General features: G+C 35.9%; 1 long non-coding RNA gene across 1 annotated transcript; it reads right to left on the bottom strand.

The window, feature by feature from the left end:
* Positions 1 to 2,543: 2,543 nt before the first annotated feature.
* Positions 2,544 to 5,083, bottom strand: LOC139741602 (uncharacterized). The gene is made up of 3 exons (XR_011711632.1): positions 4,999 to 5,083; positions 4,426 to 4,566; positions 2,544 to 3,699 (listed from the first exon to the last, which is right to left on the bottom strand). It is a non-coding gene; the product is annotated as an uncharacterized lncRNA (long non-coding RNA).
* Positions 5,084 to 10,501: the final 5,418 nt, after the last annotated feature.

Raw genomic sequence — 10,501 nt, 5'->3', positions numbered from 1 at the left:
ACCAACTCGAAATAAACTCTGCTCCTGTCCATCAAGATGACGAAGATATTCTGCATACTCCAAAGAAAATGGCGCCCCTTCCCGTCGTCGCCGAAAATGTTGAGCAAATAACAACACTGAAGGACTTCTCTCCCACACAATCACATCTTTCAACGAGTGGACAGGAAAATTTTCAGTTTGGCAAGGAGAAAAAATTACATTTCGTTAAGAAGCTTAATGCAGACACGTCTTCTCATACCTACATTCCTATTCTGTGAGTGCTTTTATTACTCAACCAATGTTAACCATGCACTGTCAAACCAGAATTTGAATTGGCTCAAGAATTCATCAAATTTGATATTGTCATCGCGGCAGTCAATCAAAATTTTATGTTTCATCTTTGTTGTAGTGTTGTTGTTTTTTTTATTTTTGAATCCTGTTTATATTCTTTCCATCTGCTGAATAAGTAAAAGCAGAAAGAAAAAAAAAATCTCGCAGCTAGCTGATACTCGTCTGTAACTTATTTCAACAATGTTTGCAATAGATTAGTTAGATTGACGAAAATTTAATGGAAAATGCGGGGTCAAATGAGTTAGGTAAACCTGGACCTACATCAAAACTGTTTAAAGGGGTACTCCAGACGATAATGTATTCATAATTTCACACCATGGAGTACATAAATTAACAGATCCATGTATATGTGGAGTTTATTGTGATACTTGAGCAGACAAATCAAAACTTTGAAAGACCAAAAGACAAATTACACTGAACAGTGATAATGAGATTGACATAGGAGCCTCACATATTTCAGAAATGTTGCAATGTAATACTTCATGCCCTTACAATATCACGTGCTTGACAAGTTCACCTGTGAGGCAATTTATCCACACGTTCTTCCTTTGTTCTGCTTCCATGAGCCCCAGCCTACCCATACATTCATGCCTTCTTGTAGTGAGGCTGCCAATCATCTCCTCATCCTTGTTCATTGTGATTTGTTATAAATTTTGAAAGCATTATTATTCCTCATCCCACTCAATGCAAATCTGAAACTCTGTACCCAGTATAACCAACTTATAGGAGTTCATAAAAATCTGAAAAAATCCTCCGGAGGTCTTGCTTGGAATATTAATTGCTTGATGATTTTGAAAACCAAACGTTATCTGTCATTTCAGTGTATAAAGTACTAACAAAGATCGGGAAACTACGCAAGTCACTCTTCGCCTCCATTTAGTTTTCAGTTTTTCTTTGCATGTACGATGAATATTTCAAAGGGATGCATGCAAATCAAGCTACACTTAAGTTGTAGCCGTTCTGTGTTATATATTGTATATATTATCGTGTAGTATATACTTTTGTGAAATAACATTGTGTAAGCAATGAATTTATATTCTTATGTAGGCCTATATCACATACTTGTACTAATGTGTACATGTACAGGAACGCAGAAACCAATACATTAGATTAAATCAAATCAAATCAAATGAAATCAAATCAAATTAAAACTGTTTCAGTATGAGATTTCAAAACTTTCCATGCCTCTTAAATCATAATCTTATTTTCTAAATTAATAAAGGAGAAAAATGTCTGACATCTTTCCGGTGGATTTGTGATGTGAGCTTGTGCACTTTATTTGTTATCGATATCATTTGGTAATTAGGTATATTATGTTCTATTTCACAGTAAACCTCTCAGGGCATAATATATCTAACATTTAAACGAATGGGATGAAATACTCCAACAACAAAGTATAGAGTACGTGAACAGAGAAATACAAGAAATGATTTTTAACGATAGAATTGGAAAAGGTTTTAATTTTGAGTGACAGGTCTAATCTGTTGGAAGAAAAGTCGGGACAATCAAGACCGAGAGAAAGAGAAAGATGTGGATAAAAATAGATACTCTCTCTAAAACTGGGTCAACCCAAGTCACTTTGACCTTTGTAAAAAACAAACTATTCATTGAGAGAACATTTGCTGAAGGTTTATCTGTATTGACTTACTACAGTATCATCGATATCAGAACGGTGTTCAACAATTTCTCCATCCGTACGGGTGTACGTCTTTTATGTACAGTATGTCTGAAAACTTTTCACACTCTTATGGTGATATGCAGACACACACACGTGCACACGTGCACACACAGACAGATTCCGATCTACTAATACACAGCACGACACTCACACAAACAAACACACACACACACTAACACACACACACACACACACACACACACACAAACAAACAAACACAAAGTCTATGGTCAAATGCATCCAGATTTTTGTATACACTTATTACATCGTCCAGGCCAGATATACAGGCGGAGTCTTCTTTATTCTACTTCTGCCTCAAAACTTTAATTCATTTTCGGCCGTCAAACTTCAAAATCTGAACACTAATAGTATTGGATACCCACATCCTAAGAACTGCAGTTTGCCATTATACACAAAATCCTACGGTTTCAGACTCACACACGTGCACACACACACACACACACACACACACACACACACACATATAGATTAAGCACCTTCATGCATATAAACACACAAGCGTTTCCATCTTTCTTACTTCTGTAACTTTCTCTCTTTCGTATAACTCCCTCAAACCATAGCTCTATTCTTTGATCAAAAAGTCAACTGACAGACGCCTTTTATAGTATCCCTGCCTACACAAATATAAAAATCTCATAATTGGTAAAAGTCGCCAACGTGCTTCCGATTCAAGACTTCTCTTCTTTGCTAGAAATAATATAAAAGTAAAACAACAACTTACAATACACACTTTAAATCATACAACCGGACAAGTGTTAAAATTACGTGATTTTCAGTCTTCAAAAGACGTCTTTACTGCGTGCAATGCGTCAATGACAATCCTACACTACGGCATTACGACTAAATAACGTGCAATCCTTTTATCACTCAGGTCTAAGCTTACCATACTTTTATCTAATGCATTGGATTACGAAGCAAAGAAATGCCTTCTTTTGAAGTCAATAAAATATATATTTTAAAGGTTTCAAGTAATTGTATTCGTGCGAATAACTAAACGTCTTTTCTTCAACTTTCTGTAGCACTGAGAACAAGGTCTGACCAAAACAAAAATAAGCAAGATTAAGGATCCTCACTCACAAACATAACAATTCTATTTTCTTACCTATTTCAGTCCACATGCAGTCTGCATCACATACATATTTCTAATATGAAAGATATTTTGTTTACGTTCATTATCTGGACAACTTCATTGCTTTCAAATTTCACTTTTTTTATGAGAAGGTATTATTTTCCCCCATGCGATATTCAATTCAATTTCAATTCAATAGTTTATTTATTTCCATCATCACAACTTCCATATGTGAAGTTTGAGATTAAGGAACGATATGAAGGAAAGAAAGGTAATTGTCTTTGTTTGATTACAGGTCACGTCTACAAAAAAAAGACAAAAGCAAAGAAATACATCTTAACATTATTTTAAGACACAATGGTCAAATTTGCTGCACAGATTCCACCTCTTTGTACATTGTGGCTACAAGGGTTTGTATTAGGTTTTATGTATTCCATCCGTTGTTAATGTTTAAGTCACAGCGGATCTCGAGTAAAATAAGGATCTAAGACTCTACGAGCTACACTGTCTACTGTCTCATCCGTCACTGAGGGTGATGGTCTTTGTCGAACGAAATGGCAAACATGACTCTAAGACCACGATCCAAGTTTATGCTCTCTATCTATAAGAAAAGTGAAGAGAGAGAGGTAAAAACAATTTGAATGTTGGTACAGAAGACAGACACATTATTGAAAATAGGAAAATACATTTATTTTTCTAGTGTTCAGATGATTATATACAGGTAAGACCTCAGGAGATTATAGGTTGTTATTTTCACTTGTGATTATTATCAGCAAGCCATATAGAATGGTTTCAAAAATTGCACTGAAGTCGAAAGCTCATTTTTTTTCTCCGTTATTCTTTTGAGGGAATCGTTTAACACTTTCAAGGTCATTGTCTCAAAATGGTATTGGTTCCGTACACTATGATAACAATCGATTACGTAGATTGAGTACAGAATGGGAGACGCACTTCTCCATCCACACGGCGAGCCAGTATTAAATAAAACTTTCAAATTACAAAACCTGCGGCCCTTAGCTCTACTTTACTTTTACTTCCATGTATTTTATGATTTGCAATAGGGGACATTTCAACAAGGCTAAACACCAAAGATCCAAATAAGAATAGACAAAGATGTCAACGATGAATAAAAATGAATAGAAGAAACCAGAAAAGAGCGGGAAATAGAAGGTTGAGACAAAGAGGTAAAAGTGTAACAAGATTTTAAAGCACTTCAAGGGAGTGTAGAAGGCAAGGTAGAAAAAGAGAAAGAAAAGTTAGAAAAAAGTACAGGTAAAATGAGAAGAGAATATAGTAGAAAAGGAAGAGTAAAAAGTCGATAGTATACCTCTTCAGAAGATTATAATTTTCTTTCTTTTCATCACCGCGATCGCATAGGTCATCATCGACATGAAGAACGCCGTTAAAAGCAAGGCGTACGTGGTCGACAACTTCTGAAGAACTCCTCGATGAAGACAAGCAATTGGATCTGTATGACCAAACCAAAGTAATGACCGTAATGTTTTGACAAAGAGCAATTAATGGAATAATCGAAGGTAAACGATCAAGGCTCAGACCATCATTAAACACACGTCTTGTCATAAACTTTATCTACATCATTTAATGTCATTTTAAGAACATAATCAAAATGTATTCAATATGATGAGAGTGAAACATAATTACGTCAATTCTTTAAACAAATTGAATTAATTTCATTAAAATGTTAAGATATAGATTTGAATAATCGGGAACAGTGATGAAATACATTATTTAACATGCAGGTGAAAGTCCAACATTAGACAAAATTGGAGCTATCATCGACGGGTTGTATCATTTCATATTACACATTTTTTATGGTCTTTGCGCTTGCTCTATCAAAGCCCAGAGGCGAATGAAATCATTGCGTCAAAAGTAGATTAACCTCTCTCCAAGCAGTACTCGAGACTGGTGTAGGTCCAACCAATCCCGTTTGTCCCCGAGCACGTGACATTGATGCACTTCTTGTGTGGGCGTGGTCTGAAGAGAGCCGAGGTACTGCTGGACGAGGAGAGAGTGGTGTTGTCGACTCCGATGGTGTATGTGTGAAGGTGTGGGGAGGGCTGGTCCTCGGGACTAATATGACACGTGATAAAGAGAATGACCTGGCTTCCTTCTCCATTGATCTCCTGGGTCTCGATGGAGAGGATATCACTCGCTGGAGGCGCGTGACCTAAGATTGAAAAAAAAAACAACAACAACAACATAAAAAACAATCATTTTTTTTTGAGGGGGTGGGGGTTGGGAGACTGTGTCAGGTACTTCCCATTCTTCTCAAATCCTGAATATCGTTGATAAACAATATTAAGACCCCCTACTCAAAATTCGAAGGATCAGAATTTAACAAGTAAACAACTTCAGAAGAATGGTAAATGAAAATGTAAAAGCGTTGGTCCTTCATAATCATCATTATAGTTTGTTACTGGCTTTAAGATCTGAGTAGAATGACTTCTTGAATATTCGTTATCAACACATTCAATATCTTGGACTTTTCCTTATTAGATTCAGTGAGAGGCAAAGAAGAGATTGATTGTTTTTTGTTTGTTTGTTTGTTTTTTTTCTGGGGAGGGGGAATAAGTTTACTAATCTTGCAACGTGAAGATGAGAGTCCTTAACTCCAAACCGACTACTAATTAATTTTTTAATAGATTTGCATTCATTTTGAATTAACCAACACACACAGAAGTGGATGTCCGTCATTGATAATTAAAGAGCCCCCATAAATCATATTGTTCTCTTAGTCATTGTTCTTGCACAAGCTTTTCTCTTTTGGCAGTTATTCCTAAAGCGTTGCCACATCGTTTGGTACCACCATACGATTTGATTTATTGATAAATAAACTAATAGGAAAATGGTCTAAGATAAGATTATCTCATCTCAAGAGAATACACTCCAGACGAAAACATCTAGGATCAGTCGTAAGTGTTCGAGTAGAACGAGTAGACAAGGCTTAAATATAATAGTGAATTCAAGCGGGTAGATCTATATTTGGTTCAAAATAAAAACCTAACTCTGTAATAATATGTAATGTTGCTTATTTTATTGCTGTTTTGTTTGTTTGCTTTTGTCAAGAAATCAACGATAGTATTCCTTATGAGAAACATCCCCCTCCAATCCTCGGTAATCACAGGAAGATTTTAAACCAGACACTGTTGAGTTTGGATGACATTGCGCAATCTCGACAAATAAGCTTGTAAAATTTTGCGCTGTCTATCAAAAAACAAAACACGACAAAACACCTAATTAACACTTTAAAACTCATTTAAAAATGAATGTTAACATTAAAACTTTACTATTTTGTTAAACAAAAAGAAAAACAAACAAACCAACAAACAAATCTTACTCTACTACGGCAGTATTGTGTTTGTTCACGTGAACAAATTTGCGACTAGAAAAAAAAAGAAAAAAAAATAAGTATATGAACTGAAATTGATTTGCATCAAAACGCTGGAGAAAATTGTCTCCGCCAACCTCGCTACGTGTAACCTTCCAGTTCTGCGGGTTTATTTTTTGTTTCTTTGTTTGGTTTATTTGATTGTTTGTTATTTTGTTTGTTCGTGATTTTTTTTTTTCTGTTTTGCTTTCTACATCATATTCCTTTGGTGAATAAAATCGTATCAGAAGAACATTAACCTTTCACCGAGCCGTTACTTGGAATCTCACATTAAAATCTTACGTTGTTGTTGTTTTTTTTCTTTGTTTGTTTGTTTGTTTGTTTTTTTGCTTGATTGTTTACTTGTTTGTTTTTCTTTCTTTTTCTGTTCTTTCGCTTTCTACATCACAGCCTTGTGGTAAATAAAATCAATATATCAAAAGTATATCAACCTTTCTCCGAGCCGAAAGTCGAGCAGTACTCTAGACTGGTGTAGGTCCAACCAATCCCGTTCGTCCCCGAGCACGTGACATTGATGCACCTGTTGTGTGGGCGTGGTCTGAAGAGAGCCGAGGTACTGCTGGACGAGGAGAGAGTGGTGTTGTCGACTCCGATGGTGTATGTGTGAAGGTGTGGGGAGGGCTGGTCCTCGGGACTAATATGACACGTGATAAAGAGAATGACCTGGCTTCCTTCTCCATTGATCTCCTGGGTCTCGATGGAGAGGATGTTACTCGCTGGAGGTGCTTGAACTAGACATACAAAAATGAGAGAAAAAAAGTTTTTTGTTGCTTGTTTGTTTATTTCTTTGAGTTATGATTAATGGCGGTACTTGACAAATTTAGAAATACAAATATTGGGAAGTGGTGCAATGCATCTAAAGAGAATACCCGCCCTATTAAAACTTATGAGCAGTAGAAATATTATTCACGATTTCAAACAATTGTAAATTCAAGCTACCTTCCAGCACTAAGGGGAAAAAAAAATAACTCTCTTGCATTACCGCTATTAGGTCGATTGACATTTAAGCTAATTGATCGAAAGGTTTAGGGTAAATACAAAATAACGATGTCAAAAGAAAAATGAATCTATTCAAAGTGCCACGACCTGAATTATTGTTCATTCTTTTTTTTTAATTTCACAAGGCAACATGTACTAATGTGTCTCCTTAATCAACTTGGAAGAATCAACGATAAAGGTGCTACCCTTATCATTATTAAAACAGAACTGGTGTATGTAGATGATAAAGATGGATAAATCTTCAAAAAAAAAATCTGTCTAGTAAATTAACAATACGTAAGAGAAAGTGGTTATTATGTAGATTTGGTGAGAGAATGTGTGCATGAACTCAAATGGACTTTAACACTATGGAAAAATGTTATCGTCTCACCGTCGCTTCTTGGACAGTAAGTCTTTGTTGTGTTCGTCATTCCGATGTCGTTGATACCAGTGCAGGAGATTTCAACGCATTCACTCGGAATGGACTCAAGGATCAAGGAAGGGGAGTTTGAAGCTGACTCGATGACGTCATTCACTGCAATCTTGTAAGTTTCTATTGGTGGAAATGGCTGGTCACGTGGGTCGACGTGACACGTGATCCTGAGGCCATTAGTTTCTTGCCCGTCCTCGTTGTCAACAATCTTGATCAAGATGATATTGTCTGCTGGAGCGTCTGTCACATGACAAGGATAAGATGACAGATTAATAACTCATTGCCATAATTATTCACCAATCATCCAGAAACATCAACAAAATAAATGACATGTTAAAAAAAAGTAGGACTTACTATATTTTTAGCGCAAAAAATGGCCGTGAGAGCAATTACATTTTCCCCCTTAAGAACAGGTTCTAGGCCATTATTCACCAGCCTAGGAGTGTTAGATGTTTTTGACCTGCATAAGCTTGCAGTGTCAACCTTTGTATATGATCTACACACGGGACATTTACCACATTCTGTAACACAATATTATGAGCCAATGAATCATGCATACAGGACTAGAGGCAAAGATCATTCCATGCTTAGACTCCCGAAATGTAAAACGACACATGGTACATTTTCTATATCTTTTGTCGGATCAAAGTTTTGGAATAGTTTGCCCAATGTTCAAGAGGAAAGAACAAGATCTTCATTTCGAAGAAACCTAAAAAATCACTTGTTAAAAGAAGTTTAGTGATGAAAAGAAATTTCAGTGTTCAGTTTAATGTACTTCTATAGTATAGTTACTTTAAAAGAGTAGACCTTGCAATAAGCAGCTTAAATATACATGTATAATGGGAGAACCATTCCCGACTAGCACTTGTGCTAACTTTTGGTTCTCCCTTTAACATTATCTTCTGTTTTTCTATTATTTTTTTTCTATTACTTTTTTCATAACCTCTGTCTATGCATATATGTCTACATTACATACTTATTCATTCTCTTTGCCTTTTTCAGTGATAAATGTATCACAGCAAAACTAAATCTATTATAACACATGTATTCTCATCTAAGGTAGATATAAGTATGTAAAATATATGCTTGCAAAGCTGTAAGAACCTTGTACAAAATCATCGTATTCTCATAAAAAATTTCATGTTATTGTATCTTACACTGTGGAATTTCATGTTATCATGTTATCATATTCACATGTATATTGTTAATAAACTCAACTCAACTCAACTCAACTCAACTCAACTATAATGTTACAGGCAAGTGTACATAATGTTTTCAAACGGGGAATGAGAGTAAAATAATAATGCTTAACCAGGCATAGGAATGACACATATATTCCAAAGTTTTCTTATCAGCTAACGACCAGGCAATATTATTTTGGGGCACTGGGGGTGCTATGTATTAAGTATGATACTTAATATTCCCAAGGATCGTACTTGTCACACAATTTTTGTTTGAGTTTATTATCAGAAATATCCGTGGATATTTCTCTTCTCTATTTTTATAGCAAAAGGATCAAGGTTACTATCAATAAGTGCATATCTTATCTTCTCATGAATTTTATCTCGAGACGTCATCATCTTGTGTCTGCATATCAACCAGAATAGCCTTCTACAATATTTGAATAGGACCGTACACAGAAGCATGACATCCTTTTGCCTTACAAGCAGGTCCCGATAGACCTGGGGGCGTTTCATGAAGGAACTTGTCGGAAAAATGTCCGACAAGTCAATTATATCCGACAAGTTCAGAGAAATCAGCCAATCAGACTAAATAATTTCTCAAAACTTGTCGGATATGATTGACTTTTTAGATATCCTTCATGAAATGCCTCCCTGATACTGACCGTGACTAAAACTGTACATACTCACGTTGAACTTCCAGGGTTAGGGACCGTTCACTGGCGATGAGACGACACTGAAGTACGCCCTCATTGTCAGCTGCCGTTGGAGTAAACGTCAGCTCACTACGAACGTTGTAATGTGTAAAACGATTGATACGGTAGTCAAGACCCGAAGTAAGAGACTCGTCGACAACATTATCGCTTCCTTTACATGAGACACAAAGGAAAATAGAAACCAACGAACTGAAATGAGTCTGAATATAACTATCAGAGGATTTATCTTAGACATATTTCAGATTTATCACTGGAAATTTGGGCCTTGCTCATTTTGGAGAGCTTTCGATTACCGTCAATATTCAATTCAATAGTTTTACCAATTCCTTAAAAAAATGATCCAAACCGGTACATGTTAACAGATTGACTTTCATTCATCTGATAAGGACAGTTCGTTAAACACTATGAAGTATATGCACCAACTATATTAACAAAAATAAAAGAAACAATGTACATAATTATAGTGACAAAAAAGAAGAAGAAGAAGAAGTAATCATACCGATGGAAAAGAGTGTTTCACTAAGGAAGTGTTCCAACAGGCGCGCCGGAAGCAGTTTTGGATTGGGGGGGGGGGGGGCAAACATTGGAGGGGGCTCAAGATTAGACCATGCATATGTTACACAATATACACATGCATACACACACACACACACACACACACACACATTTATTATATATATATATAT

Source organism: Diadema antillarum, unplaced genomic scaffold (genome assembly GCF_040938485.1).
Source record: "Diadema antillarum isolate AM-2024a unplaced genomic scaffold, OU_Dant_1.0 seq00000937_RagTag, whole genome shotgun sequence".
NCBI classification, from domain to species: domain Eukaryota; kingdom Metazoa; phylum Echinodermata; class Echinoidea; order Diadematoida; family Diadematidae; genus Diadema; species Diadema antillarum.
Note: the sequence above shows the minus strand (reverse complement) of the source record. Positions and strands in the feature narration are given on the sequence as shown.